Here is a 9,877-nt window from a genome sequence, read left to right on the forward strand (position 1 = left end):
CACGATTGTGGTAAAGAGTATGGGCTCGTGTCAGATCGTCATGTTAAGATTCTGGAGTCACCACTTGCCTCAGAAAATTTCCCTGGCCTGTCTCAGTGTCTAGGTCTCAGCGTCCTAATCTGTGAAATGGGGACCTGGTTCACCAGGTTCTGTGAACACGAAAGGCTACTATGCTCTGCGTTGCTTGACGTATGTTGACACCCAGGCAGCATTGAATAAAGGTTTCTTATCATTATTCCCACTTCTCTCACTGCCATACGAGCACTTGGAAATTCTACCAAAAGAAGTATCATTCAATACCAGCTAACATTGTCTGCTCCTCATGGAACAGATTACTCCAGGATGTGGACTTTAAAGTTCTCTTTTCTATTTTTCTCGTTGTGATCACTTTACATTTATCTCTGTGAAATTGTGCACCATCTAAACGGAAGGGGTGGACCTTACCTGTGTGGGACAGGAAGAACATAGGCTTTATCAGGATCCTTCCCCAGGCCCCAGGCAGGGGTGAAAGAAAGGCTCAATGTTTTCCAGATTCTTATCAATTGTTTTCTAAAGCCAGGAGACAGAAAGGGAGAACACATCATTGTTATTGTCCATATCAACACGAGGCTTAGGTTCACTTGGAAGGCCTGAGTCACTGTGCCGTTGACAAAGCTTGGGGAATTTCTGTCGAAGCTGGAGGATGTGTTGGGCAAGTTTATTTAAGATTGCCTTTGCATCTATTTAAGATTGTCTTTGCATTCTGGAGCCACGTGAAATTCCGTATGGCAAGACTGTGCCCTGGAGGGAGGGACTTCCAGAGTCCACAGCAGCTGAGAGGTTGCTATGAAGTATATACTAAAATACTGATGTCAGGAAAAGAAATTTCATTTTTGTTGCTATTTTAATATGCCATAAAATTTGGGATTCAGAGTTCAAAGCTGGGGGATAGATGGGCTTAAAAATAGTTCTAAGGAGGTGTATGAGCAGAATTTTTGAACACCAGTGGTCTGGGTCAGAGTGACCAGAGGGACCTCGGGATCCATTTTGAACTTGTCAGTTGAGTTGACGTAGAGAGTAGATTTGGCAAGTCTACTGGCATTTTACCAGGAGGATGACTGGAAGGAGGGGCTAATTTGGGTAAACTAATCCTCAATCCACTAAAATTTCCTCCTGAAGTTGACCATCTAACTGCAGCAGTGACTGGTGGGTAAAAGGGACAGATGGAGACATCAAGCTTCCTGGGGCACAAGGTCACCCAGCCATCATCCCTGGTGTATGACACTTAGTAAAGTGGATGATATATTCACACAAGTAAACACAAACGTTTCTGGCAGAGAAAAGAACTGGCAAAAAGTTAACCCCTTCCCTGCAAGAAGCATCTGAAGTTACATTTCCTATTTGTGTTGCTCTACAGATACATTGACGTTGAATGTCACAGCGTTGAACGATGTTGAATGACGTAGCTTGATAATACGGCTGTCATCCTTTTCACTAGGGTGGACTGAGTTACGGGTTATTTTGTCAGACTTTCCCATTTGTTTTTCATCACTTTTACGTTGATTTTTTCCACCACTGATGATTACTTCCAACAGGGGTTGACACCCACATGGAGAGAGATTCACTGAAATAGGTAGCTCGTGTGGTTAGGCGTGCTCTAATTTCTGTACAACTTTAACGAACAAGCTGTTTTAAGAGAACAGGAGGAGATGGAACACAGGTGGCCATTGTGTTTGTCCAACACCATGGAGTGAGCATCCCTGGTCTGGGAGGAGGGCGATGCTGGCTTGCTTCTCGGACTTTCTGTGGCCTTATTTGTGTCCTGTGTCCCTCACACCCTTAAGTCTGGCTCAGTGAAAGATGAATCCGTGGTTCAGAAAGTTCTGAGGCATTGCCCAGTTACTGAGGCAAAACATTATAAAACTTCAGAAAAAAACAAGAACAAGAAACGTAACCCAGGCTGGTGGCTGGGGCAGTGGCGGCCTGCCGATAAAGGGCATGTTCCCTAACGTGAGCCACACGGAGTGGGTGCGTGCAGGGCCTTGTGGCTGAAAGGCTTGATATTCTCCCCTCTAATGCGAAATCCTTCAGGATTGAATTTATAAGAGATTACAGAGATCTGTGGTTTTTGTAATTTGTATTTCTGTGCTCATTTATTTATTTGCTCAACAAACATTCACTAACTAGCGACTCTGGGCCTGGTTTATATTTGACATAGTCACGTCCGACGTAGGCTTCGAGAAATGACACTGTGGGCTCATCGTCCGTGTATATGGGAGGACTTGCTTCCACAGAGGGCTTCGTGATCCCGGGTCCAATTTCTTTTCAACAGAAGATGGTCGTCCCTTCACGCGGCTGCACATTTCAAATTTGAAGTTCAGAGGTAGTTAAAGAAGAAAGGTATGTGAAATCTTACTTCTTTCTGAGTCACATTTTATAGTTTTCTTACTGTTTCTTGTCCAGAATCCATGCACAGCATGCTTGGTGGGGTAACACTCATATCAGGCCAGGGCACTGACTATGAACCGTTCGAAAGATACTGTTGTCGGGGCGCCTGGGTGGCTCAGTCGGTTAAGCGTCCGAGTCTTGATTTCGGCTCACGTCGTGATCTCACAGTTCGTGGGTTCTAGCCCCGCATTGGGCTTCGTGCTGATAGTACAGAGCCTGCTTAGAATTCTCTCTCTCCCTCTCTCTCTCTGCCTCTCCCCTGCTCACGCTGTCTCTATCTCAAAAATAAACTTAAATAAATAAAAGAGACTGTTGCCTCCTGCTGAGTTCTCCTGAAACAAACATCTCCACTATTATTAAAAGAGCTGGAAAACCATGATTCTGGGAAATTTAAAGCACTTGAAGCCCCCAAAGCTTTACAAAGTGAATTTTGAAGGCTCTTATGAATAACAAAGGTTTCAGCGGAAACTCAGAATTTCTTAATGGTCTTGTATTTATCACCGAACACATAGGACATAGGACAAGCCCAGAATACAAAAATAGTTGGGCACTTCAGCTCTACTGTGGCCACAGATGGAAAGTCTCCCAAGGACATCTTCCTCAGTAGCTGATTTACTAAAACTTTATGACGATAGTAAATTTTATGTTTCAGTGTGCATGACAGTTATGTTCTGGTTGCTGAAAAGCAAAACTAACAGAAACCAGTACCCTCCATTCTACTCCTGAATTTTGCCAACTTCCAGCCATTGTGATCTTGCTTTTGGGAGAAGATCAAAGCACGATTGTGATCCCTGACCTTGATGTCACAGAATGGCCCTTTCAGTGCAACGACAGATCGTTCCAGATGTTATGGTCAAAACTTGGCTACATGTGATGAATGCTCTACTGGGTGGCAGAAATCACACCTATTTTCTGGACTGTGTATCTAGCAGAAACGACTAGAGTAAGAGGGTGTCACAAGGGAAAACAAGAATTGTTAGCACCACATCCGCATTGAACTCTGAGACGTAACGCGACGCATTTTATGGCTGCTGCCACCTACCAGCCCACTTGACTTTTGCCATAAGGTGGACTTTAAGTGGAAAGCATATTTGCAGCTGAGGACAGACAAGGGCACGAATAGTACAAGAAGGCACGAAAGCCCTGTTCTGAACGCTGAAAGGTATGGAAGGGCCCCGTGGAAAAGCCAAGCTGACCCGAGCCTCAGAGATGCACCTCATTCATCGCAGAGCCGGGGACAGAGGCTGGGGACACAGGGTGGTGGACCACAGGGCTCACCCCTCCCGCTGTTGCCAGAACTCTTGACTCACCCCCTCAGCTACTCACTGACAACCCTTGGTTTCATCCAGAACACTATTTTCTGATTAGAAATGTAAAACCTCAGCGGGAAAAAGAAGATAAAATACAGACCAGTATAAAATGCTCTTGCCGAGAGCATGACTGACGCTGGCTGGCCACCAAGCTGATGACAACTGCTCTCACGTGCAGGCAGGTGTCTCCAAGAGAATTTGTCTTAGAAACGCAGGACGTTAATTCCTATAGAATGCACATTTGTCTTCATAATCTAGGTAGTTTGAGCAAAAGCCGACAAGAACGCAGAAAAATAATCTGGGTATTCCGTGTTTGAAGTGTCGGATGGCCTCGTATTGACAATGCCAGTGAAGACGGGGGTGTTGAAAGTATGAGATTAAATTATGTACTTTATCAGAAACAAAGGAAGTTTAAATCCATCAAGGATTCCCTAATTCCTGTATTTATGAAAACATCGCTTACGCAGTCGGGCAGAGGAGACACCACGGGGTCGGTTGAGGTGAACAGTTTTCCGAGTTGCAAACAAAATGCACATTTAATACATGGACTCTTGGAGGGGAAGGGCCTGCTGGGCCCCTGGCTTACTCTTCCCTCATGCCTCGGAATAACGGTTCCGAACACCTGGGAACAGGGTCACGGGCTGGGATTCACTCGCAAGCTTTAGAAATCCCCTCTTTTGTTTCTTCATTTACTCCGACAAATATTATGAGAAAGCGTTTCCCAGAACCGTGTCAGGCCTTTTCCCGAACCCGACGGGGGAGGAACGAGTCCACACACATCTTTACAGCAGGACGGGGCAAGGGCAGCAAACGACCGCCATGCCCCGTGCTCCCAGAGCAAGGGCACCCAGGCACCCACACCGTGTCCTTGGGCCCCAGGCGGTGTGCGCTCCCTGCCCCAGGCAGCTGGTTCCCTGCTAGCCGGCCCACCACACCCACCACCCCTCACCCTAACACGGTTCACTTCCTTGCAGGCCTGTAATCAGACAGGCCACTGCACTCTCTTGTTATTACAAAGCCTCCGCACAGTTCTGTTGGTGCCTTTGCAGCCCCACCCCGCGGGGGTGCTGGGCCCTCCCCCAGCCGCGTGTGCAGGAGACCAACACACTGCCGTCCATCTTGTCGGCCGGTGCGGGTGCGTTGGGTCATCTGGCACCGTTCAGGTGGGATACCCCTTCAGCACCAACGGGATGAATGGGTTGTGATGGGAACACCGACTCATGAAGGGAAGGGAAAAGTCTACAGACTCTCTCTTTGGGACTTTTGGTCCCTTCATGTTCCCATGATATCTTTCCTGGGATGTTTTCTCATGAGCCGCGATGATCCCCAACTTCTTTTTCAGACGCCGCAGGTCCTCAGACCCACCCCCAGGATGGTGTAGACTCCATAATTAGAACTCTGTCTCCTGGAAGTAAATACCCCTATTTTCCAAGGAGTGTGTAGACATTGGGTTCCAGAGCATTCTTACTCATGAATTGCAAGCCATTCGCCAGGACTGAAATCTAGTCTTGGTGCCTCACGAGCCAGAGAGGCCAAAACACACAAAAACCTCATGCGCCAGCATTCTATCGTGACCAGGATGTGGCTCATTCTCTCCGATGTGCCGCCCGCCATGCTGGTGGCCGAACAGGCTCCATTAAAGGCATGTCTCCTGGTGACCAAAACCATCCAAAGGAGGTTAGACTTATGAATGGTGAGGGGAAGCTTAGTTCACGCGCGAGGCATTCAAATTCCCTCCTGTCTAATGTTCTTGGACTATACCATGGCCGCTTACTTCCTCAGAGGGAGCTCTTTGTCTTTCTTGAACAAGAAGCATCAGTGTGATTTGATCCTACTTTTCACTGTTTCTCCTGCTGGCTTTAGGCAGCTGGTATCCTCTGGAACAGGTCTTACAGAAGGTGTGACGACATCACTGATGCTCCCTCTCACCCCCTTCTCTCTGGACGCTTCACGCCATCCCGGGGTTTTGAAGCCGATCGCCACAACTCTGCCCCAGCTAGCCTCCGCAGGTGATTCTCAAGACTCCAGTCATGTCCAAACTTGAAGCAACCAGGTGCCGCTTCCGTCATGGCAGCGCACAGGGCAGAGAGGAGGGTCGGAGTAGGTCAGGGGACGCACAGCAGTTCCCAGGGACAGAGCAGCGACGGGCGCTGCAACTCTCTGGACAAAATACAAGGGCCAGGAGAGGTGCGTTATCCACCCGTCTGCGTGAGGTGCACCCCGAGTCTTCCTGAAGGAAGAGGGAAGGGGCAGCCAGAGGACCATGCGCACAGCACTGCAGTGCTAGTGGAGGAACAGGGTTTTGTTTGGCTGAGTGCAACTCGGAAGCCGTACAATTCACCCTTCAAAGTGCGGGCTCTGGTGCCTTTGTCATACTTACAACATGTGCGAGTATCCGCACCACCCAACTCGAGGACGCTTCCATCACCTGTGTGCCTCGTCCCCCTCCCCTCCGCCGCCCCTGTCCGTCTCTAGGGAGCCACTCATCTGCTTTCTGTCGCTAGGGACTTGCCTCTTCTGGATGTTTCATATGAAGAGGTCATAACAATATGTGGGCTTTCGTGTTTGGCTTCTGAACACTCCGCATCAGGCCCTCGGAGCCCATCCACGTTGGAGCGTGAATCGGCACTCCATTCCTTGCTGGAGGGGTTTGGGGAGACCCTTTTACCTGGGTCCCACCCACCTAGAGTTCTTCCTACAGGGGGGCCACCAACGTTATCCAAGAGGGGTCTATAAGCACCCTTCGCCGGGGAGCCTCACTGTATGCTGTAGGGGGGCTGGCAGTGTCTGCCGTGGGGCCCCCACACCATTCTTATGGGGGTGAGATGTGGGCATATTGAATAAGGTCCATCATTCTTTGAATCAGTCACTAAACTCTTTTTGTCCCAATAGGCCGCTTTGAATGATTTCTATCTGTTTCTAGATAGAGCATAAGTAACGAATCACACACTTGGATTGTACTTTCTATTTGCAGGAGTTACGGTCCGAATGGAGACCATGCTTTGCTTTGGGCCTGTTGCGAAGTGCCCTGGACCGATTACCTCTGTCCTGGTTCTTCCTGACCCTAACTAGTTGCAGCCTCGAACTAGTTGGGTAGGACGATGAGCACATCCCTTAACATGTTGGCATTTTGTTTCCCTTGTTTTGCAAAGTAGGGTTGGGGACAGCAGCGGGTGGAGATGCACTGGACTCCGGTGGTACGAGCGGTCATCCATGGCTTCCTCTGCTCACTTGGTGTTGGCTGAAAGTTCCATGATAGAAAGGCCAAGAAGCAATGGACTTGAGCCATCTGGGTGGCAGTGTGGGGGTTGTCCCGTGCCTGGCAGGCTGCTTAGCTGTGTCTCTGGCCGGCAGTATGCCCTCCTGTACTTGTGGCAATCAAAAGTGTCTCCAGACATTGCCGACTGTCCTGGGGGAGCAAAATCGCCCCAGGTGGGACCACTGATTTAGATAATCCCACCCTCTCTAAGGCACCGCAGGAGATTCTGATGCTGTTCCCCACTGCTGTGCAGTCCACATGGCCTAGCCTGGCACCTGGCACTGTTGAGAGCCCTAGTGCGTCATAGCTGAAGCTGCAAACGTTGCTGTGTTTTTCCTTTACCCCAAAGCCTGCGTTGTATCGCAGCGTTTATTTGTTGGATCTCGCTGCCTTTCAAGTCCTACGAGACAGTGTCAGTAAATAGGTCATGTAATGCCACCATGCGTATGAAGGTTACCTTTTCTAAAGAGTCAGGTTTTGATTTTTGATCGTCAAAAATGTTACCTTTAAAGTTCCACCTCATGCCAGTCAGAGTGGCTAAAATGAACAAATCCGGAGACTATAGATGCTGGAGAGGATGTGGAGAAACGGGAACCCTCTTGCACTGTTGGTGGGAATGCAAATTGGTGCAGCCGCTCTGGAGAGCAGTGTGGAGATTCCTCAGAAAATTAAAAATAGATCTACCCTATGACCCAGCAACAGCACTGCCAGGAATCGACCCAAGGGATCCAGGAGGGCTGAGGCATAGGGGCACTCGTACCCCAGTGTTCATAGCAGCACTTTCAGCAGTAGCCAAATTATGAAAAGAGCCTAAATGTCCATCAACTGATGAATGGATAAAGAAGTTGTGGTTTATATACATGATGGGATACTACTTGGCAATGAGAAAGAATGAAATATGGCCTTTTGTAGCAACGTGGACGGAACTGGAGAGTGTGATGCTAAGTGAAATAAGCCATACAGGGAAAGACAGATACCATATGTTTTCACTCTTATGTGGATCCTGAGAAACTTAACAGAAGACCGTGGGGGAGGGGAAGGAAAAAAAAAGAGGTTAGAGAGGGAGGGAGCCAAAACATAAGAGACTCTTAAGAACTGAGAACAAACTGAGGGTTGATGGGGGTGGGGGGGAGGGGGGTGGGTGATGGGCATCAAGGAAGGCACCTGTTGTGATGAGCCCTGGGTGTTGTATGGAAACCAATTTGACGATAAATTTCAAATTAAAAAAATAAAGTTAGGATGATTATAACAAGATCATAAAGATCACCTCCTGGGGCACCTGGGTGGTTCAGTTGGTTGAGCGTCGACTCTTGGTGTCGGCTCAGATCGTGATGTCACGGTTGATGGAACCCAGCCCCACACGGGGCTCTATGCTGACGGCAAGGAGCTGCTGGTGATTCTCTCTCTCTCCCCCTGCCCCCCCCCCCCACTCGCATGCACACCAGCCCTCTCTGTTTCTCTCTCAAAATAAATAAACACTTTTTTAAAAAAGTTACCTCCTGAAATTGGTTATGATCATAAAATTGTGAGTTTGCCAATAAAAATAGGGGATGTATTTATTTACAGCTTTTTGCCATTATTAAATAAATAAATAGATTTTTGCTATTATTAAATAAATAATATTGATTTATATGCCACAAAACATATGCTAAGCACTTTATTTTTTTTTTAATTTTTTTTTCAACGTTTTTTTATTTATTTTGGGGACAGAGAGAGACAGAGCATGAATGGGGGAGGGGCAGAGAGAGAGGGAGACACAGAATCGGAAACAGGCTCCAGGCTCTGAGCCATCAGCCCAGAGCCTGACGCGGGGCTTGAACTCACGGACCGCGAGATCGTGACCTGGCTGAAGTCAGACGCTTAACCGACTGCGCCACCCAGGCGCCCCATGCTAAGCACTTTATATAAATTATCTTTCACTTTAGTTATGACTGTTTGATAACTCAAGCTTATAGAGACAAAGTAACTTTTATCTAAAGTAATGCTTATGCATTCATTGTGGAAATGGGTTTTGATTCAAGGGAGTGAAAGTTCTGTCTGCTCCAAACTCAACCTGAAGTACTTAGTTCATGTGATTAAAGACACTGTTACTGTTTAGACAGAGCTAACGATTGGGTTCAAGACAGGTAAGGAATGTGCATATTGCCTTCTCTTTCACCGAATCAAATTAAAAATTATATATATGTGTGTGTGTGTGCACGCACATAGTATACATTTATATACCTGTATGTCTACCTCTATCCAAATTTCCCCCTAGCAAAGACACAAGCCATGTTGAATTAGGGTCCACTCTCATGACTTTATTTTAACTTGATTACCTCTATAAAACCTTTATCTCAAACTGCGGTCACATTCTCAGGTATTAAGGGCTAAGACACGCACATACCTTTTAGAGCGAAACAATTCGACCCGTAACGGAAATTTTAATTAAGCAAAGGTAGTTACTAAATGCCGGTTCAATAATCAGCTACACTAAATATTTTGGTTTCACTTATTTCTATTTTTCTCCATTCCCAAAGCCAAAGTGTTTTTATGATTATTTTCCAAATGTGGCTGTTATGGAGATTTGCAAGAAAGTAGTGGTTAGAGGTTTATTACAAGTATGTCTTTGCGGCTGGTCTGAAGAGAGAAGGACATTTAACGAGGACAGGCACGCAAAAGGAGAAATATTTACAGTATACTGAAGGCATTGGCCATTTCAGAATTCATCAGAGAACAGTTGGGAATGATTTATTGTGGACACGCTTTAATTTGGTACACCAAAAAGCACATTAGGACCTCTGCAGACTCTGTTCCTTAGGTACTAAGGAATAAGTGATTTGTTATTGATTTATCCACTAGATAAAGAAGATTGTTACTGCAAAACCCCACAGCACCAAGA

Source organism: Herpailurus yagouaroundi, unplaced genomic scaffold (genome assembly GCF_014898765.1).
Source record: "Herpailurus yagouaroundi ecotype Mexico unplaced genomic scaffold, PumYag 142, whole genome shotgun sequence".
NCBI lineage: Eukaryota > Metazoa > Chordata > Mammalia > Carnivora > Felidae > Herpailurus > Herpailurus yagouaroundi.